The sequence below is a fragment of the Apteryx mantelli genome, chromosome 3 (genome assembly GCF_036417845.1).
Source record: "Apteryx mantelli isolate bAptMan1 chromosome 3, bAptMan1.hap1, whole genome shotgun sequence".
Taxonomy (NCBI): Eukaryota; Metazoa; Chordata; class Aves; order Apterygiformes; family Apterygidae; genus Apteryx; species Apteryx mantelli.
Window position 1 is genome coordinate 110,904,124 of NC_089980.1, and position 23,405 is coordinate 110,927,528.

The 23,405-nt window shown below is 37.6% G+C and overlaps 1 protein-coding gene across 1 annotated transcript in view; it reads left to right on the top strand.

Annotated features, from left to right (window-relative positions):
- The window catches only part of KHDRBS2 (KH RNA binding domain containing, signal transduction associated 2), a 513,233-nt gene extending 508,429 nt beyond the window's left edge, over window positions 1-4,804 (top strand). Inside the window, exon 18 of the mRNA XM_067294146.1 lies at window positions 4,761-4,804. The gene's annotated coding sequence lies outside the window, so the exon portion shown is untranslated. The remainder of the gene's footprint in view (window positions 1-4,760) is intronic.
- The last annotated feature ends 18,601 nt before the right edge of the window (window positions 4,805-23,405 follow it).

Genomic DNA, 23,405 nt, shown 5'->3' on the forward strand with positions numbered 1-23,405 from the left:
GAATAAAAAGAGGGGGATTGAGATAAGCCATGGTGGATTTTTTTGTGGCAAAGAACCTGCAAATAACTCAAAGGCTTCAACTTGACTAAAATCTACTTGTACAGATATTACTGAAATAAGACACTGGAGGAAGAATGCTGTGCTGTAGAGTATGGTCATAAAAAGAGAACATTGACATAAGAAATACCACCAAAACTTGATGCAATAACGCAACTGGTGGTTGGAAGCTGCCTAGAAAGTTTTCAGAAGATCAACAAAACTATCATCTGTGAAACTGTTTAAACTGTAAAGGTGGAATAAGAGCTATTCAGCAGATAAAAAGATCAGAAAGTCCAGTGAGATATTCATCCTGAAGAAAAAATGTCCAGCCAGCAGAATCTACATTATATGTTGATATAGATATAGACATATGTTTTCTCTCTAGGTTGCAGTGTAATGTCGGAACAACTTGACCTCATTTTAAATGAGCTAGCTCAGGTATTGGAAGCAGTGTAAATGCTATGCTATGCTGCAGTATTTATTCTGCAAAGCCAGTTAGAGCTCTCTTCTTTGCCTAGCTTGCTTCTAATGAGTTTGCTTGCTACTTGCTTATCAAAGCAATCTAACTCACTAGACATTATTTCAAATATCTCTGCATGTCTTTAAAGGGTACCCAGATGTCACAATAATATAATACCGCAACAAACATTATTAGGATTACACTGCCAGTTTCCTTTTTGGTAAGAAAAAGGATATTGAATGAATTCTACTGAGATAGCTCAAACAGGCAAAAAAACCCTGAGAAACAGATGTAAGGGTGATGTCAGCTACCCGTATAAACGTGATTATCCTGACTAAAGGCTGGAAATCACAGACGCAAATCACTGGCTCTGATGCTTTCTTCTAGAAATCTTTCTGGGGAAAAAATGGTCCTTCGCCTGCTTAATTTCTCACTATCAGCTCCCACAACCCTGGTGAACTCCAGGTAACTTCAGAAGAGAGTAGATTAGAAAGGCCACAAATGCAAGCCTGCACAATTTTCTCTCACTTTACCCTCATATCAAACATAGCAAGGGACCATCTTGCTTCTCTGTGGTCCTTGGCCCATAGTAGCTCTGCTAACTGAATCTGCTTTTTATATATGCTAGAACAATACACTCCTTAATATACAATACCAATATCTGCAGTAATCTGGTTCACTTTTAGGCCCTATTATGTATAGCTTTTAGCAAGTTTAAGCATCTTTTTTTGATTGTTATCAAATAATTTCCTCTTCGGATTGAAGTAAAAAAAAAAAAAATTGCCATTAAGAGCCTTGCAATGCAATCTTGACTAGACCTTTAAACAAATCCCTCTAACTATATTATTTTCCTTACTAGTGGGAAATCTACTCTGTTATAGCAAAAATTGACTTATCTAGTCAATTTATTTTGACTTTTAATGGAATTCTCTACCACTGCTAAAATTGGCATCTTTTAAAACATCTTTTAAGACTTTGTCTAAGACAAATGTTCTCGGAACTGCCTGCACAGCAAGGTTTATATTGATGACAAGAACAAATAAATAGAAGAAAGGATCAAGATGAATTTCGCCTATTGCCTTCACAGCGTTTCCAGGAGAGACAGATCAGTTCATTGATTATTTCAGAAACAACTGTTGCATTCACCCACTTCAAGGCCCCTTTTCTGGGAATGCACCCAGGTAAGCTTCCTGTTCTGGAAAAAGTGGAAGGTTACATATTCAATCAAGTTTGGTTTAATAACTGAATTTCTCCCTAGCAAGAAGTCACTCTTCCATAAAATGTGTGAATCTAATCTTCCTCAGTGCAAAATAAAATGCATTAATTTAAATAACCACTAATGATGAAGTCAATCATTCCAGCAGAGGAGAAGTCTTACTTGTGATGTTCAACACAGCAAAATTCAGTCCAAATAGCTAAAACTCAGGAAAGACAAAAGCAACTGAAAACAATATCATATCAGATGTGAGAAGATGTGAGAAGGCCTAATTAACAGGCACTGATTTCTGTCACACAGATATGTATACACAGACACAGACACACAATAATCACACTCTGTGTTTTTTTATTCTTACAACACATAGTACCACACAATTTTTACTATTAAGCAGGAATGGCTAGACTGGACATTATATTATTTCATGCTCAGCTACCTCAAGCACAAATGTGATGTAAAACCACAGATAAATTTCAGCCCTACACACAATTTCTTGATTCATTAAAAAGCAACTGGAAAATGAAAGAAAATAGATATTTTAAATCTACATAGTAGATCTGATGCGCACTCCTAGAAGCAAACGAACACCACTTCTCAACACATCTTAGAATGTGATTCAAGTCTCAATCAAGGTAAAAATGAACCTATCCAAGAGCCTCTCCAAACCTCTAGCAAAGGAAAGGACATTAAAACGTTGGTAGTCATACAGATCAATAAATTGCTTTGGATCAGATTGGTTGTGAGTGTTGGTTAAGCTACAGTTACATTTAAATGTCTCTAACGAAACCCTAGCATTCAAACACATGTACAGTTCCCCATACAGCCTTTGCAGCTGTTTCCAGCTGCCCAACAGTTTCTGAAGACATGCTCCAAGTGAAGCTGGGAAGGATAGTGCTCTGTGGTCAGAGCAAGTGAAAGAGAAGGTAAGGAAGCACTATAGAAAAAGAAAGATAGTGATACTTTTCTTTTCATAGCATTAGATACTTTCAAGCTACCTTTACAGAAATCTTCACTTGAGTATGCTGTGGGGCACAAGACATTCGTTTTCACTGAATTTAGAGTGCAGGAAATAACTGACAGTATTGCTGGCTTAAATATTTCTTTCTATAGGAAAATTTGTAACTGGGAGTGCCATTGTGCTCTGCCATTGTGCTCTAATTCTCACCTAGATGTTGACAGCATAGATGGGATTCACCCAACCTTACTCTGAAAATAAGTTGTCTGGTAAACTGGTGAGCTATAGAACAGCTGTCTAAAAAGGGCAAGATTAATCACTGGACAGGTGTGTCTTTTCGTACCCATTGATGGCAGAGGGACTGTAGCATGACTAGCTAAAATACAGCAATTAGGTGAATTAGTCACAATGAATCCCCCTCTGTACGACACATGCCAATCTCAAAAAATAATTCAGCTAGCAGCATCTTTACTGACACTTCCACCACAGTCAGTCTCACTACTAAATGTTACTGCCATTGCTATGTCAGGGTCCATACCAGCAGCTGCTAGCCAGCCTCATCCAATTTCATCTCTTTCCACTCTCTGCCTGCCACCTTTGCTAAAAAAAATCACTAGACCTTTAATAATCATAACAAGGGGAGAGAAAAGGGGGAAAAAACCAGCAGAGGAGAATGAGAGAGAATGAGAACTCAGTAATGAAAGGTAAAACAGGTGGAAAAAGGAAAGTAAGGACTAGAGAAAGGAGAGATGATAGGTAAAGGAAAGAGGGGGAAAATATGGAAAGAAATGGAAAACAGAAAATAGAAAGGAGCTGGAAAGGGATGAGAAAGAATATGCAATGGCTTCAGTTAATCCAATTAATCTAATTGATTGAAAAGCTATAAAGAATTATAAGAAATCCTTGGTGTATAGTAATCATACCCACTCATAATTCAACTTCACTCTTGCAAATTTTTAAGGGCTAAACCCAATCTGATTATTTGCAGAGAAGCAAACTAAAATAGCCTAGAGGTTGATGGCATTAGTAACTCATTCTTGTGAAAACTAAATAAATTCAGCTTGTCCGTGAGAAAAATGAAACCAAAGGCTTTTGTTTGATTAATTAGGTCTGTAACACCAGTTACGTTTTGCAAAACCAAGTCACTAAAAGCATATCATGCCTTAACACTCAGCTGCAATATAACAGGAAAATGTTATTATTGTATCAAAATGAGTCAACAGGAGAAACACATTCTCATTCGAGTTCCTATTATTTACACATTTCTATTAAATTGGCTGCCTAGATAGTTGAAGCAAAATTCATATCAGCACGGGGGTATTATTGCCTTCAATCTGAACAGAAGAAATCCTGATACTTTATTTTGAATGAAATGTGGCAATACCCATTTCATTCAAAGGCCTTCTTTTTGTCATTTGCCATTGGTTAGTCTTAACCTATTACAGATTCTCTCAAATTACCTTTATGTAGCAGGAAAAAAAGTTGTGAAAGGCAATCAACTTATAAACTGTTTGCTGAAGAATAGCATAAAATGGGCCTACTGAGTTTACATTATTTCTGTTCTTTGTGTCTGAACTGATGTAAGACGACAGTTTATAACTGAACGAGGTATCTTCTTCTTACCAGTCATATGCTGTCATAATCCAATTTACTGGGGTAAAATCCATTTACAGGGAGACAAAGACTATGTAGGCTGATACAGTGATAGCATGTAAAACCACCTAATACACACTATACTGCTTAAATCAAGCTGCAAGTTCAAGTTTATTGCTTACTCACTAGTATTCCCTTCACATTTTTCTGTGAGACATTATGCAATTTCAAAATGAGTTTATTTCACAGTGTTTGTGAGAAGTAAGACTTCGAATACCCAAATAGGAGGCAAGCCATGCACATCTGAAAATGTGCTCAAATTCACCGGTAGCAGGGATTATAATTAGACATCATATTGAAAGAATAGGGTTTTCTAATCTCTAAAGGATGGTTCAGTTGTCCTAGTTGCGGGCAAGGACCTGCAAGACATTGTGTTGAATATCAGATACTGGTACTTAATTAATACACACATTATTGTAATCTCCTTTCTGTTGCAGCTTTCCGGAATTCCGTGCTTCACAACATTTTAGCAAGGTAAGGGTCCATGTCAGAAGAAACCTTTTCAGTACACTCTCAGGATTACAGTTCTGGGAAGGAGGAGAAATGTGCATTTCAGTACATTTCAGAGTGCAAGGAAATTATCTGCAATAAATGTCTGAGGATTGCCAACTCCTCCTTTTTATGTTTGTCTAGTCTACTTCTACCACATAAAAATAAATCACATGACCAATATCTGAATGGAAAACAAAATGCTTTGCTTCTGGTGAAATTTATGCTCTTGAACTTTTTTAAATTGACATCACTAGATATTAAAGACGTTATCTGTATCACTATAGGTATTTAATTTAATCAGCTAACCTAGGAGACAAGTCTGCTCAGTTTCCCACACGTATTCAGTAGACTTTACATGACAATTTAATGAAGAAATCTAACCTAGGTGCTCTCTGGAGAAACATCTGTGCGAGCCCTGGCAGCACAGATGGCCAGCAGTATCTGGGACCATAATAACAGGATACAGTCAGCAGATCGAGGGAAAGGATTATTCCCCCTGGCACTTGTTAGACCACACAGGGGTGGAAGGCAACATCCAGTTTTGGGCGTCTCAGCACAAGACAGGCACTGATAAGCCGAGCAACACAATCTCTGCAAGGATTTAAGAGCAGTTCTGGCCTCAGTCATTGGTAGGTTACATAATTAAAGGCCAGGCACCATAAACCCCAAGGCCTGATGAGGAGCGGAGCAGCAATGACAGACAGGGAAACTCCAGTGACCTGGGCAGTGCCACCAAGAGCACTGGTTGGAGTCAGCTGCACAAGGGCTGCCAGAGGTAAAGGGTGAACACACTGGCCCCATGAAAAACTCTCTGAGTTGGGTCAGGCAAAGAAACCCTCTGCTAGGAACAAAAGGCAAATTCAAGGGAACCACTGCCTCATGGGGTAGGGGATGCAGGAGGGAGAGGATTTGGGATGGAGAAGAGGGAATTTTGTGATGGTGTAAAACTTATCATGGGATGTTTAGGGGAAGGGCCAAAGGTGGGGAAAGGTGATCAAGGTGAATGAGGGAGGAATGAGCATGGAGAAACAGAAAGGGAATAAAGGGGAAAGTTGAATGTAAACAGGTCACTGGTCAGTACACTTGTCTGTTAAAACCTTGCGCCTGATCACCGCAGTCTGTCCTACCTTCTTATTAAACTCTATTCACAACTATTTTCCTGGGTGAGGGAGGGTGTCCTCTACTCTTGGTGCATGTGGTGCTGTTTGAACTTGAAGCAGGAGCGCCCAGAGAGTAAGACAAGATGTCTGTAAAGGAGCTACTGGAGAGATTGTAGATCTGGGGGCTGGACAGTGGAGAGACCATCAGCCCGATGCAGCTACCAGAGGGAGCAGGGGGCTGAAAATCAGCTCCTGGGGATACCATAGCTCTGGACTAGCTACTGGAGACACATGATGTGTGTGTGTGTGTGTGTGTGTGCGTGCGTGCGTCTGGGTGTGTACATGCATGCATGTGTGAAGAGGTCTGAGTACCAGCAACTGGAGTGGGGCTGCAAATCTCAGGGGTTTGTACATCCCAGTGCCAGCAACTGGGGACACCAGTGGATCTGGGGCCAGCTATTGGATAGACTAAGCTGCTAAGGCTAGCAACTGGAGAGAGGCTTGTAGTGTGTGTACATATATGTAGATATATATGTGTCTATGTACAGATATATAAATATATATACATATATACATGTATATACATACACATACACATATATACATACATATACATACCTATACACATACATACATACATACATACATATATATATAATTCCACTAGAGGCCTATAACCCTGACCAGCCAGAGGAAGGAGCAGGATCGTGCAGTCCATGCTGTTCATGCTTGTGTGAGAGCTCTGTGTTTTTGTGGGTGCTGGTAAGGTACTGTTTTTGTTTTGTGTTGACCTGTGTGGCTGGCCATGTGTGTATTTTGTGTGCGTGTGCGCCATCTGACTGCCAAGATGACCACCAAGTTTGTCCTACTCAGAATTTAATTAGCCCCACTGACTGCAGGAAGGATGCTCACACCTTGAAGGACAGCACACAGCCATAGTCATCTCACGTGGATTGGTAAGTGGTGACAGCTTTTGATGTCTAACAAACAACCTGGTCTGGATTCATGCTTACAGCAGACTCATGAGAGGCTCTGGACCATTTAGCAAACCCTAGGACATCTAGTTCCCTAGGAGATGATGTTTCATCTTTTCTTAATGAAAATAAGACCTGTTCTTACTTTTTATATTTCTTTCAATTATTTCACTAGTAAATTCCCACTGAGAAAAAAACACCTTATATATGTCAGGTGTTCAGCTTATACGTTTCAGGTGTGTTCCAGGACAAGAGAGAATGAGGAATGTGTGTTCACATCGATACCAAAACCTCAGAAAAAATTAATGTTTAAAATGTCCATAAATAACTTTTAGCTTTAGATTGTAGAGGACAGAATCTTGTGAGCAGACACTCAGAATAACACACTGATAGGCATGATATCAGCTGGGAAGTTATCCATATTTCTGAAAGTAGCATAAAAATGTGAATCTGATACAGTTTTGTAAAAAAATCAGAAGGAACCAAACAAAAATTTGGTCTCAGTCAATGGCTTTATATTTCTAACATTAAATCTTAAATGATTACAGTTCACTAACTCAAATTGCTGTAGAAAAGTTTATTAAAAGATTTATTTGGGAGGACTATTTTAGCTAGAAAGGAGGAAATCCTACTAGATTGTCAAGTCCATCTGCCTTCAAAGACAGCATACTTTTTACCGACTAGGGGACAGGTCAGATATTAAACTAATAACTTGGTTTGAGCCAAAAGGCAGAAATAAAAAAACACCTGTATTTGCATATAATTTTCCCTACTGGAGAAACTGCAATCCAGTTCCAGAAAAACAAAACAAACCTTTCGTTTTGTCTTTTAAGAATCTTTTTTGTTTGCTTGTTTTTGAGGAAAAACCCATAGATTCACTGTGGTTTCTAGTCTCACCATTTTTTTAACAAGTAACCTTGACATTATTCATTGAACTACTCTTAAAATGGTCTGTCTGCACTTGAAAGATGCTATGGGCTATAAAAACACGTTATTGTTTTAAGTGCTGTGCTGAGGTACACAGCATATGGCTTCTATCATGTGGCTAGGGCCATGCATTAAACCACATTTCTGTCTACCCAAATATACCCCAGCTCTTTTCATTTTTATTATTTGTAAATAACTTATATCTTACTACCCATATTTGTAGGTATCCATTCCGAGTCTTGAAGAGGATTCAGTCTCTGTAACAACTGCAGTGATTTATTGTTTTCTTTCCCTTTTCTATCCAAGCCATAAATTTATTCTTCTCTCTCCCTTAAATTAATTTCCTCTTCCTCTTCCTGAATGGCTGAAGAAGCTCTCTTCCTTCCCCAGCCAGGTGTCTCAGAAACTTGCACTCATAAACTAACTTTGCCCATTGTTTTCCCCTTTTGCTCCCAAAACACCTTGTTTGTTTCTGTTTTCCGTCAAATCTTCCCTGTTCTCTTTACCTGCCAAGGTACTCAGTGCTATCCCTTTTTTTCCCTGTTTTCACTTTTGCTACACACCTCTTTTAATTTTTTTTTTAATGACTGCCTTCCTCACTCTGAGCTCTTTTTACATTCCCCCCCAAAGGCCCCCATGCATTTCTTCCCAAGTTCCTGCTGTTTTTCTGCACTGCATCTATTTCCTCTCTACTCTGGTTACTGCATCAAATAAACAGCATGGAAATTTTTCATGATTTTTCATACAGAAATGTGTCCTTCCACAGTATCTTCTTGTCTTCTTCCCAGTTTTCTCTGTTCTTGTAGCCTTGTTGATTGAAAAAGGAACACAATAGTAAAATAAATTCCATCATAACCAAAATGTCAGCTTTTATTTAATGAGCTGTTATAAAATAACCAAGCGTGAAAGAGGAGATATTTGACCTTTTACATTTGCTGGAGAACCATGAATATTAGCATGCCTTCACTCTTGTTGCAGACAACACTTTGGACTGCTTACTGTCCTGCATTCATTATCCACCTTTCTGCTTAGCCTGAAAGATCTCAAGGAACTTAATTTTCTTAGGATGTGTTTTAGTGAGATAGACATATATTTCCTACCTACAACCTTTCTGTGATCAAAGTTTGGCAGATCATATCACACATCTGAGCTGTAGCTGAGTATCCTTGAGAGGCTAACTTTTTCATTCACGTTTTGCAAAGCAGAACTCAGGGTTGAAGGTTTAGGTTTGCAGACATTTGCATCTGCATCACAAGACACTGGCAGGCCATGAGATAACCTAAATCAGTGCTCCTGAAATGAGCACTCCTTACTTCTTGTAAAATTAAGTTACTCTGCATGAAAATCTACTAGCAGCACAAGGAAAGCAATCAAGAGGCAATCTAACTCTGTTGTGATGGTTACACTAGCTAGAATGAAGTACTAGCTCTAGGACTGTTTTTTAAACAAATGTTAATCTAATGCATTACCTTACAACACTAGGTAGTCAGCTTCTTCCTTGCTTACTGTAATTCCTGCGCCATGACTCTTGCATGTGTGGTGCACAGGAGCTCAATTTGAAGAGGAAGGCTACAGAATCTTCCCTCTTGGAATAAGCCTTTTATAATGGTTGAGCATTCTTTTGGGATATAGATTCAGACTAAATAAGCCTCATATTGTCAGGATCACATTTTAAGGTGAGTCATCTTATGTAAAAGGTAGATGCTGCCATGGCCACCTCTATCAAAGAAAGATGAGGCTGCCTTTATACACGGCCATGCTAACACTTCCAGTTATCCCCAATGGACAGTATCTTATGTGCAAATCAGTCCCTGAGCCTACCTTAATGGAAGAAGGGAAGCACTGATGTTGAAGAAAATGGATTTTCCTTGATCATAGGCACATACCTCTCTTTATTTACTGGTATGTTATCTAAGAAGATCCATTTGTCCCATAGATGCCTGCCAGAGCCTCACATCTAAAATTTTGATGAGATATTTAAATCAGGTGAGCTGAATCCCACCAATCCCGGTCTCAATTGGGTAAATGAATATATATTCATTTTTCAAAAACAGAGCCTGTCTGTAAGGCCTAGTGATCATCTCAAACTTGGCTACTTGAACCTAAAGTCCGTTTGTTCCAGATGAGGGGGTTGTCTGATGTTTCCATGTAGAAGGAATCACAAGTTGTTGGGCTGAAATACAGAATAATTTTTCTCCTCTTTCTCCCACCTCTTCAGTTTCTTCCCTATTTCTGGACACCAGAAGGTTCCCACCATAGTCTCCATTGGATCAGAACTGTCCTGTAATTTTCATATGGATAACACAGAAGCAACAGACTTTACCAGTCCTTCCAAGGCAAAAATTCTAATCAAAGTCCCAGATCAACAATTGGCTTGAAAAATGAGGATTCTGACCAACTAATGAAATGTCTTGAAGCATGCTTATTGAGAATGACACATTCCCATGAAACTGCAGAGAAAATCCTTTGTATTCTATTTTATATTTCAAATAAGAACTAACAACAAATTGTATTTAAAATATAAATATCCTAGTGATATAAACAGGAAGAGAGTTAGAAAGGTGATAATCATCTATCATTTCTCTTAGTTCATCCATGCTTTTGTGCTAATAGTTTCCTGGGATATGCCAGCCCACCAGGCCTGGTTTCATTATAACTTGGCCATCTACATTGACGTTGATCCGTTTGCCATGACTGAAGAATGAATACAATATGAGTCTTTGACCACTCTATAGTTTTACCTGAAAAAAGCAGGAAATCCTGTTCACTCTCTCTCTCAGACATACCAGGTAAGGTGGAGGAAAAGATTTATGGTTTCCTTTTGCCTGGGAAATGACACTCCTTATGCAACTGGCAGTAAGGTTCCATCCACCTGTAGGTATCAATGAGTGTAATCTCTTTCCTTGTAGATTACTCAGGATTTACCTATTTTCGTGACTATTCAGAACTGAATTTGAGACTTTGCTTCCACTGCCTGTTTAGTTGGAGAGCATTCACTATCTTGTATCACTAGCAACTGTGGAGAAACTGTCATTTAAAATGTCTCCAACGCCAATTTATTTTTCTCTGGTTATGAGGCCATCCTCTTTCAGGTACTAATGATACTAGCCAAAGCAACTATTTCTATTAGCTGCTGAAACTTGATCATCAGATGCTTTTGCTCTACCTACTTCTCTCCATAGTTAACAGTACCAAAAGTAGGGATTGGCTGGTGCTTTGCCATTCTTTCAACTTCAGGGAGCAGGACTGCTTTTAAAAAAAAAGATTTTTCTTTGTTCCTTTGGCTGGATTTTAATTTTAGCTGTCAGTATCTAAACAGAAAGATAATAATTCTCTGAGTACAAACAGCAAAGAGTGTAGGCAGACTTAGCTTAGATTATGACTGACATAAAGAACAACTGATTATGGTGACCATGAAGGGAGGCATTTCATACTCAGGAGGAGGCTTTTCTAACAGAATAATAATTGATTCTGCACTTCTTGCTTCTCACCTCTTATTTATAGTCTCTTTTGTTACTTGATGGCTGAGACCCAGTAAAACAATTTCATTTAATATATGGTACTTTTTGGAGATGTGGTTTGAAATCCTTTCTCTTTTTCCGTTTCTTTGCTGCTCAAATATATCTGAACATTGATCCAAATTTGAAAACTAGTTCATTTTAACCTACCTGTTATAACTCTATATTTGACAGAAGGCTGCTGTTTTGTAACTCCACTACTATCAAAAGCATTGTTTTCTAAAGATCTTTCTCCTAAGAAAGTAAAGCTACTCACCTAATTGATTTTATTTGTAAAATGTCCCCACATCAATGACAATTTCTTTTTACTTCTCAGTCAGCATATAAAATCTACTTCAGGGAGAGTTGTGAGGCTTGTTAGATTGTATAGTAAGCACTTTTCTTTAAAAGGAAGAACCACTTCCAATCCCTTCTTTATTTATAACTCACATTTATCCCCACTGTCCCCACACCACACTGACCAATGTTCATGGAGAAGATTTTCATAGCCTTTCTCATCTCCAAAACTTCCAAAGTTTTTCTTCTCAGTCAACTGTTTCTTTTCCTCTCTATGTACTTTAAAATGTGTCTTAGTCATTTGCCTTAGCTAGTCTTGCTTCATCCTCCTTCATCAGTAATTTTATTATATGGCCCTGCCCACTCTGAATTTCCACCTACATTGTACTTCAATTCCAAAGTACATTTATGTAGCTACTTTTGAAGATCGTCAAGAAGAGAATGTTTCAAAGAGCACAAGGATTCCCAAGATGAGCTGGCTAAGAGTGCTAACTCTCACTGTCACAGAGAAAACTATGAAATAGAACTTTATTCAGTATAAAATGATAACCTTGTCTGCTTAGAATGAATAACAACATCAACAAACTAAAAGTATGGATATTATTGCTGAAGCACTTCAACATTACAGACCAAATCCGAAGTCCATTGAATTTGATAGCTAAGCTCCTGACTGACTTCAGTGAGTTTTGACCCAGCTGCAAACAAATTAGGAGCTTCAACATGTCCAGCACTGAGGAAAAAGAGCATTTTCTCTTCTCAGTCTCATACAAAGTTATGCAGCATAAAGATTCTTAGCAAGCACCTCTGACTTTTAGGCAGAGAGCCTGAATATTTCCAGTGATAGTTATGAAATTGTTCTGGTTGTATTCCATGATTACTCTTTTATAGATATGTTTGTCACTTCTGCTGAAGACCAGCTTTCTTCCAATTACCTCAATACTGAATAGGATATGCATGCTTTTTAATAAGCCTTCAGCCACTGCAACACTCTTATGCCTTGTTTATGTCTGGGCAAATTAACCAGTTACAGATAAATCAAGGCAAAGATTATCTCTGCAATTAGTCTTCTCTGCGATGTGAAAAAGGTGATGTGCATTTCCCTGTGTATTTAAACATGTCTTTTATTTTGCAGACTATGGCCTAACAATGGAATTAACAAGGAGTGAATTATTCTGTATTATAAGAACAGTCTAAAGAAAAAAGTCAGATATTCATGTTATATCTTCCAATCAACTATTATGTTTCAAGATATAAAATACAGTTTCATTTTGAAGATAATTTTTAGCAAACATTTTATGTGGCTTCAACATAAATTCATAGCAATATCATATTTAATCTCTAACGTATCTTTAGCGTCTCTTTACAAATATTCCAATCACATTCTCCTTAATTTGTGACATACTGGCCAACAAAGACCCTGTAGAATCTAAAAAATAGTGCCTAAATTCCCTATCTGAAAGCCTGCTAACATCTTCTACACACTGCTGAATGGAACCTTTACAGATTCGAGAAGAAGATATTTGGGGAAATTATATCACTATTGAAACCACAAATCAATAATTTATAATATTTCTATTATATTATACAGCTGAGAACAGAAAGGCTGTTCTGTGTACTTCCAAAAGCACAATGTCCTGAAATTTGTTTGTACCTTTTGTCCTTTTGGTAAACAGACAAATGCCCCAGGGCAAGGTATTTCATCTCTCACTACACACAGGCTCAGGAAACAAATGTATCTAGTCCAATTTTATTTACCGTATGCTCTTAACTTTTGCTATTACTTTGGGCAAAAGCAAAATGAAAATAACAAAAGCAATGGCAACAATTTCATAAAAATAGCACTACTTTCAGAACTTCAGGAAAAGTGCTCTGTCCTAAGGTAAGCAGACGGGATGAATTTCCCTGGGTCTCCATTCTTCCCCAAACACATTCAGATCTTTCTGCAAGAACATCTGCCCAGGGCTAGTGATCAAAATTAGCAGCCTGTTGAGTCCAATGCTTATATATCTATAACTCATCCTTTCAGAGCTTACACTCAATAGGTCACATCAGTCTGTGATGTAACTCCAGAGAAACCAAAATTTACACCAAGAGTGATATGGAAACAAGTTTTCAGGCTGGTACAAGCTGCAAATTATCAGTTTTCATCTATTGGTCTCATCTAAAGCATGCTAAAGCACTGAGCTGTTAAACTGCAAGTCAGGTATATTTATAGTGGCTCCAAATTCCTTCTCCAGATTCTTATATCAGGAATATATTTTATTAACATTTTTGTTCCCACATCCTTGCAATTTTTATTATGTAGTGTGGGTTAGCAGTCTTTCTCTCAGAGTATCATTACATGTACAGTATACAGAAGACCAGCTACAAATCCAATGAAGCTGGTAAAATTTCCTATAGTGTTGGTTTCTGGCTGTTATGTAAGTATGTATATTTGTGTGCATTGTTTTCAAACCTCATTCAATATTATAGCCATAAACAATAAACAAAGAAATGTTTAAATCAGGATCCTACATTAAATTTAAAAAGATGCTTTATAGATATCAATCTGTATCTTTCCTCAAAAAGGGCAATATCTTTTTGCATTTCTTTGTAAACTAAAAATTAAATGGAATGACCTGATTGTATATCTGCACTTTCACTACATAAAAGATGAACAAACACAATCAGAAAATCAAAATATACAAGAGCGCATTAAAAATGAGGAACTTCTATTTCATTTTCCATAGGATAGTATTTGCTATGTTTTGCTTTGAGATTTGTGATCAAACCTGTTCCTGTTGCCTCATTAACATATGTCAAGTTTCACCTGAACTCAGGAGAAAACTATGCGTAGACTGAATCTGCCATACCTTTAAGCTTTGTGAGCAGACTTGTCTTGATAGCTGCAACCTGCTAATTTCCAAGTGATTTCAGATTTTCTTGTGAGTATTTCACAAAATGCTATTGCACATCTAACAGAAATTCAAAGTGCAGTTGCACAGGACACATGCCTCAAGAGGGACCATGACTTATTTCTCTCCTCAAACATCAGGGAACACAGTGTGCTGTTAACTAACCTCTGTGCTGATTCAGAGATGAGACTCCGGGAAGCAGCCTACAGCACAGAGTGTTTCAGGAGAGAATTATCTAAACGGAGCTGCTGGTTTAAGATCTCTTTAGAATGAATTTGACTTTCAGGTTCTCTCACACATCACACAGCAGTAATACATAAGAAACTTTTACTGTAGCAGCTACATATTTAAACTTCATGAAGTAATGTTATATAACATATTACTTCCAATTGTATAATACACTTCAAAACTTGACTGTGTACTTTTTTCACATACAAGTTATTTTTCAAGCAAAGGCATCTTTTTCCTTTTATTTTTCTTCCTTATATTAATGCCATGTTTCTTTTTATATAATAACACAGTTCCTTCAACATGAGCACAAAACTTTTCTATAATCCCTTCACTTGAAAAGTTGCCTCTCAAATTTTGGCAGTAATTCACAAGTAGGTAAACTGTACCTGAAATTACATATCTTAAAAATGGAATATAAAGTGTTTGGATCCTTGCTAGGATGACATTTTGCAGCAAATTAATTTTTAAATTATACTCAAAAGGCCAAATTTCTTATCACACATTTAAAATGATACTGCCTTATTCAAGATAAGATGCAGGAGTATCTTTTGAGGACTTAGGAGTACTTTTATATGGCAATTTATATAGCAATTATTATATTATATTTAATGCTTCAGCCATCAGCAGATGATGTTGAAAGAAGACTATTTCAACTATCAAAAGTAAGTAATATTGCTGCTAATATTTTCTTTTAACCGTGCCATAAGATACATTGTAGGTAAGTATCTTGCATATAACAACTAACCAATCATTAGCAAAATATTATATATTAGCATGACAACTAAACCATTTGTAAAGACAATATTCTATGCTGTAAAATAGCTCCAGGCCAGGGTCACAGTTCTGATTAACATACTGTCCATGTATGGACAGCAAAGCTTTTTTCTAGTTTCTACTTTCAAAAGCAACTTATGACCAAGGTTAAAGAACAATTCGTTTCAAGTTTTCAGCATAGGTTGCTTCTCTCTCACAACCAATTTCCTGCTGAAGGAGTGGTTGTTCTGTAAGGGGAGGTTTCCCGCTACAGTGAAGCTGTGGTCCTTGCCTTGCCTGTCTCTCCAGCCCAAATCCATGCTCTTGGGCCAGCAGTGGAAATCTCTGCACTTAATTAACCCAACCAAAAAAGTGAACAGAGCAGCCTCACCCTGAGATATGCTAGCAGCAATGCTAGGAGAGAGATGGGAACATGTGGCCAAGCGCAGGAGCAGAGAAGGATTGCCGCTCAGCAGCAGCTAGCTGGTCCATCAGCCTGCCAAGCACATGCAGTACATTCAGACTGGAGCAACACAGACAAGAGAAGTAACTGTGAGACAGCAGGTAATATGTGAAAATTAAATTTTTTGGCTTCTCTCTGAGACATATGAACTGCATGAATACTGGTAAACGTTCTTCTGAGAATATTTTCCAGCCCTATTTATTGCCATATAGATACAACAGACATAGTGATGATTTTGTCAGCATCACCAAATGAGATACCACTTCTGTTGGGCTTACTTGAGTTTGGCTCTTTGGGAGAACTTATATGAGACTGTTGTATGTAAAAGAACAACTCCCAGAGCACATCCTGAAGAAACAGCAACTTTAGCAAAGAAGATTGGCATAAACTTCTAGCAGCTCTATTTTAAGATAGGTCATAGAAGTATCTAGTTTGCCATGCTCTTCTAAGAAATTTTTGGCAAAGCCAACTTAATTAATTCTATTATATTAGCTATCAGGGTCCTGTTCTGAAGTAAACCTACACAAACTGTGTTATCTAATGAACACATGATAGTTGTTCTCCAATATGACCCTTTGGTGATAATTATGGCTGTAGACATATGTAGACATAAATGGTAAGCAAGATTCAGCAGAACAGCTGCAATTATAAAGTGCAATTTTTGGTTTGTAGTTTAGCATAATTTCTGCCAGGATACAGAACATGTTTAAAAAGACCCTTTCTCTTTTTACTTTTACAAAATTGTCTGAACTTTTGGTGTCCTAGTGAGTTGGTCTCCAATAGAAATTAAAACTATATTGTTAAGAATATAATTACATAAGCAATTTTATGCAAGTGTTGTTCATCCTGTATTGAGCAACTCTGCTTTTGACACTCCACACAGCTAGTCAAGTTTAGCTACAAATTTACCCATTTTCTCTAATACAGCAGCAGATTTATTTTTCCACTTGTTTTCTTGTTTGGTACCCTAATTTGTGAAAGTGACTAGTTGCAGTATAACTGACTGCTTAAAATAATATGGGACAGAATGGAATTTTCCATTATGATTTTAATTGTTTATTTTTTCAAGACATATGGTAAGGCATCGCAAAATAAAAATCTCAGAAATGACTGACCGTAAACTTGATACTAAATTCTAAAAGCTGGACTTGATGTCTAAGACTTCATAACGTAAATAGGTTCTTTAAGATTCAGTAAACAATTTGACTATTACCAAGTCTAGACTGCTGCTCTGATGAAGAAAGGGTAAAATGTGAACAGCCTAAATAATCATTGCTCTCCGTGCCAGGATAACACCTGCTCAAAGAGACTAATATTTTTATGTTTTATTGCAGGAGTGTTTCCCACAGGAATAAACTACACACCATATCCATAGTGCAGTGATAGTAATCAGTCATCAGCTGAACATCTCCTCTGCAGCCATCAGCATTTGCAGCAACACACACTAATCTGTGGTAGCATTAGCTGAATTAGAGACCCTTGGCCAGGAGGACAGCAGGTCAGAACTTCAGGGATATGTTTTGAAGTGCTACAGGGTCTATAACAATTTGTATAAATTTGACCTCACTTTAGTGGCTCCCCGAAAGGCTGCATATTCAAGTCAACTGTAATTGCTCCGCGGCGTTACACTAATTATTTGAATATTAAGCCAACACTGGCAGTGAAACTTTGAGTTCTCATCCTGTTTTTCAGAAGTGGGGACCCTAGAAGCTACAGCAGTGTTAATCTAAGGAGATGCTCAGGTGGGGAACTCAGTGGTTTATTGGGAAAATTTCTGACAGGCATTTATGATTTACAGCTTGCAAAACATTAAAACTGATACAGAAAATAGAGAGAAATCCAGCCCTGTCAGAGTTTACTGTACCACTGAGGCTGCATTTCTTCTAGCATTTTAGTTTAGAGCAATTGTAGAACTTGAAGTGAAGCTCTGAGTTATCACTCTCCACCAATACTTAACACACTAATTCGATTATTTCACAGAACAAGTTTGGTGCTTATAGCCTAGACTCGTTTTGGAAGCCTCTGCTCCAGGTGAACAACAAATGCTCTTCAACCCTTCCCGGGCACGAGAACACAGTGCTCCAAACTGGTGTTTGTCCTTCAGATAGCTTTAAACCACATCCACGATGTGGACATCCGATCTAGGTGGCTAGACTAAATCTAATCCAAAACAAAGCCTCTGAATGGTGCTGTTACAGGGCTCCTGCACCAATGCCTTCCATCGGTGATGTGTTGCTGTTGTGCCAAATTAAACAGCCTTAGTCTGCTAAAGAGGTCTGGGGAACTCTACAAAAACAGACCTTTACAATGCCAATCAAAGAAATAATATTCTTAGTTTCTAATAATGATGCATATAGTCTTCCCAGGCTATTGTAGCCCACACTGCAGAGAATGGATGGGCTCCTGGATTCCTATCCAATGATCTAAATATTTTCCAAGTTAATTTTCTTTACAGTCATTGGATAAAGACCTAACAGATGATTACACCTTATTTTAGGAAAAACCTCTATAGGATTTCTATACCTAATTCAATATGGAAATATCCTCTTAATGTAGACATCTTGGCATCTGAGTTTTCATTCTAATTAAGGTCAACTCATAATTAAGAGAAAATGCCTTTTTTCATAATAGTGCAATACTGAACCAGTAAAATCAGTGCAACAGGCAGGGAACCAAATTTCAAGGGAAAAAGACAAAGCTATGATTTTCAGAACTGCATATTTTAATTCTTTTTTATGTGTGCACATTTTTAACACCAAAATCAAGTACCTTTCAATGTATTTATTAGGAAATTCATTAGGTAAAAAAGTACTAACCATGATACAGACTTGTACATAAAATTGAGCCAACATGTGCAAGAGAAAAATTTCAGGCACATAATGCATTGATTATTGTATAAAGAAACCTTTTAATTCAGCACTGATATGTATGATACAGAAGGAAATTTATCCCATCCCTTTCTGTCACACTCCTATTAGTTTCCTAAGTCTGATACCTTCACTGTCTGCTGCTTCTCAGACTACAACCTCCCAACAACCTGACTGCCCACTGCATTATCTGTCTGTCCCAACACCTGCCCTGCCTCTCACTCACCAGTCTCTTATCCTGATTTTATATAGGTTATCAGATCATGTTTGTTATCTGAAGCGTGGACTATATTCACGGAAGCATGCTAGTGTCTATCAGACTTGGCAATGTGACAGGATAGATTTTCAGAGCTATTGGCTGGGTGTCTGACCACCTGATTCCGGTACAACCCACTGGTAACATATCTTTTCACCACATTTTGTTTTGTGCAATTTTTCTAATTTCTATGTATTACAATGCTTACAACTTCTTTGTGTCAGACTTGTGAACTGAAGAGTCTTGGCGACAAATTAGAGACAAATAATTGTTTTGTTAACATTTATAACAAAAGGCCAACCCTCAGCAGGTCAATTGTCTTTAGTGTAAGTTAGGTGATAATCCATCAAACACATGTCAGGACCCACAAAGACATGAGCATATGTGTAGTCTGACAAATTCATTATGTGAAAATCCTACAGATGATGGCATGAGAATATTTTGTTGTTCCCCTAGGTACCAGGTAATACTGGAATGAAACATATTTGCTGAACTGCAGTTCACCACATTTTATTGCATTTGTGATAATAAATATCATATGCCCTTCTTGCATCCCTGGAGAGAGTTCCAGGCACACAAGTTCCCTGCCTTCATTCCCACAAGAAGGGGATCCACGTTCCCAGGCTGGAAGGGAGCTGTGGTATGACCTGGCCAGGACTCTGTTTAAATGATTGAAAGAGCAAGATTTTGAGGTGTACCATGTCACCCACCCAATCTCTATATAATTCTAGTTTCATCCCCTAGATGCATCAGAATCCCCTGTTTATTATTACACAGTAAGAACCAACAGAACACAGAGGAACCAGCCTAGAGAGCCACTAAACAGAGGATGTAGCACTTGTAAATAATAATAAATACAGCAATTCCACTGTGTAAAGTCAGAAAAGGAAAACTGAAGCTACTCGCAAAGGGACTTCAGCAGTTCTTGGTCCTTATTGGGAACAGATTGACCATTTGGGACAGCTCTCATCTAAAACACAACTGAAAATTCAGCTCAGACACCTATGCAGACATATTGACTTTGCTTGGTATAGGTGCCTAACTTAGGTATAAGACTACTACAGCATTGCCATTCCAGAGACCAATGAGCAATCACACTCTTAGGCTGCCACATTCTGGCTCCCTATGAGGTCAAAGGAGAGAAACCATCACAGTGCTCAAGCCAGACACTTACAGTAGCTGCTTTTTCTATTTTGGGCTGCCTAACTAATTTCTTCCCTTAACTGTATATGGAACGAGAGTCTGGCATCTCTGGTTAACAAATGATCTGAATCATAAGTTAGGCATCATCATTAAGTGGCTTGAATACAGGCCATAGCAGTTATCTGCACCTGTTACACTGGGACAAAACCAAGAGTGTCAGTCACTAGGTCTTCCCATTAACCCTGCAAGCCATGAATTAATTGTATTAAAGGGACTCTCTACTCCACAGGTAATTTCCAGCAGTTTGCTTCATTTAATACCCAGCATACCTTTTCTTTTCAAAATTGATGAAAACTCATGAAAATTATAACATGAAAATATTAAACAAATAACTGTTGCACAGAAGCATTTTAATTCTCTAATCATTTTTTTTACAGCTCATTTCAGCAACTTGAACTAGTTAGAGCAAATATTTTTCTGGAAAGTCAGGTAACGCTAGAGAGAAACACAATGGTAGTTAATAGGAAACAGAGACTCAGACACTGGGGTGGGGTTCTAGATAATTGGCTCTCAGATGTAATTCAAAATTATATTGTAGCTAAAACGCGAACATTTCCCAGAGACCTAACAACTATTTTTAGCTTAATGTTAACTGCAATAATGTCACCTGTGGATGTTTTCTTCTAGCAAATTAGGTTTAAGTTTACGGGAGACATTAAATCCATTTCACATGAAACTGGTAACTAGGTTTTTTCAACTCACTTCTTTCTCAGATGCCTTTTGGGATCTTTTGTTTGTTCCATCAGAGTCACTTTGAATTAAAACTCACGTGGTACTCCTTGAAATGCATGATAAAAAGCACCTGACAATTTCAAGAGAGTAAGTGGCCATGATCTGTGCACTGTCCATCTTGCAGCTGACAAGAAAATGCAGTTTGACACAATGTGTAATCTGCTGTGACATTCAAGTTTTAAGTGATGTTCAAGGAGATGGAAGGGCTGGCTCTGAGCATATCCCAATGTGTGCTGGTCTTCTGTCTGTTAACTTGCTAATGAACCATGATTGAGTAAAGTAATGAAGAGTTTACAGAGAGCCCCAGGAAACCAATTTCCAATTTTGCAGCCAGCAGGCTTTAACTTCACTGCAGCCTTTGCTAATTTTGTCTGGAAGGGGACTTGGATACTAAATGCCATTTCTGCTTTGTGCATCAGACAGACTTTTCTAATCCCTGAATACTTACTTGCTAATGAATATCTCTTCTTCAGATCCATTTTGTTTCCATCTGTAGTTGTTAAAAATAGGCTGAGCAACTAAAAAATGATTACTGAGAGAAATGAAATTATAATCACTTTGAAAATCAGAGGAACTGTTAGACTTCTGGAGAGAAGGAGATTTTAATCTTTAGTCTGACCTGAGATGAACCATGGAGATAAATGTAAGAGAAATGTATCAAGTTATTTTGAGGAAAAAAATAAAAATCAGTGTGAAGATCTTTTATACATGATGTCTATATGTTCCTTACAATCATAAGGAACTAGTGTTTCTCCCTACCTTGCATACGCTCAGATCCACAACCAGTCTATAGTACATCTGCTACAAAACTTCTTTTCTGGAGCCAAAATCCTCAATGTTTGTCACACAGGACAACTGAGGACAGTTGGAAAGAATCAACAAAAGAGTAAGATAGGAAAGAAATCAGATGTCAAGAGAAAAGATAGATTTCTAAAGACAAGTTTACTACAGACCCTGCTAAACAGAAGTGTTTCTATACCCAGGCCTTCAGTAAATTATAAACACCACACTTGCTTTGTTTCTCTTATTTTCATGAAGCCATCATTTAGAAATCACAATTTCCAAAGAAAATAATGCCAGTACAATATTTTAGCAGATATGTCTGTTAACAATAATGAAGAAGCACTTCTTTACGAAATCTACAGAAACTTCAACAATAGCAATGGTGCCCATATTTCAACAAATCTTTTAATTGAAATAATGTCCTTCACGTGAAGTATAGTCTAAAATGCTACTTATCTTGCAGAAGACATTTTTTGCCTCCTGTTTTCTTCTGATACTATAGCTGTAATTTAGAGTTTCCAACTTTATCGGTGGACATAATCTTGCAAACCTGAAAACCTGACTTCATCTGGGTGTTCATGCTTGCACGAGTGCAGGTTGAGATGACCCAAAACTGTAAAATACTAGGGATGATTTACTCGACATTGGCACAGTGACAAAGGAATAATTTGGGGTATAATGATTAATATGGGGATAAAAGTGAAATGATATATTCCATGGACAACAGGGTAAGGAGACAGTTATAATCTAAAAGTTATAAAGAAGTGTGTGTCAGTAATCATAGAGCTACTGTGGTTGAATATGACTAGAATAGCTATTATGAATTGTGGGTGCTGCTTTCTGTTCTCTCTTCTAAAGGCACTTGTATGTGGGGCGTATTTCCACATTTCAGAGCATCTCCAAATTAAATATTTGTGATAATAACAAACTGTCTGCAACTCATCATTGAGAGAGACATGCTTCATAACTATCAACAAGAAAAGAGCCTTTTCTCTTTGTATTTCATTGTGGGAAAAGCAAGAAAGCATTATCAGGGGACAATCAGTCTGGATTTCAGTCGCCAAAGCTGTTATCATCTCAGTCAACCTTCTACTTATCTCAGCTGAGTGAAGAATCCCAAGTTATTTTAGATCATGTTGGTAGTGAACTGCAGTGTTCCATTTATTAGTTGAATGTACTCAATATGCATTCCACTTTCAGAACAAATACTGATGGAACACATAGTGCTATTTATTTAACAAATCAGATTTCTGCTTTCCCAGATTAAAATATGGCCAATATTATTAATAATGAACAGAAACCTATTAGAGTCTCAAAAACCCTGACATGATAAGAACCTGTTAAGAGAAACACTGTAAGAAATTTTAGACATTTTCTTCAGAAATTTCAAAGTCTTAAAAAGACAAGAAAAAGCTCTATGAATCCTTCACAATAACATCTTCAGGCAAAAGCCTGGTAAGTTTTATACTAAGCCTTGAAGGTCAACAGACATGGTCTTGGTCTAAGCTGCAGAAGTAAAATCAAGATCCTGGGCTACTCCACCAGTCATACGCTGCCAAAAGATTTTTGAGTTCCATTTAAGAACTGTGGGTAAAATAATCAATTGCCATAAG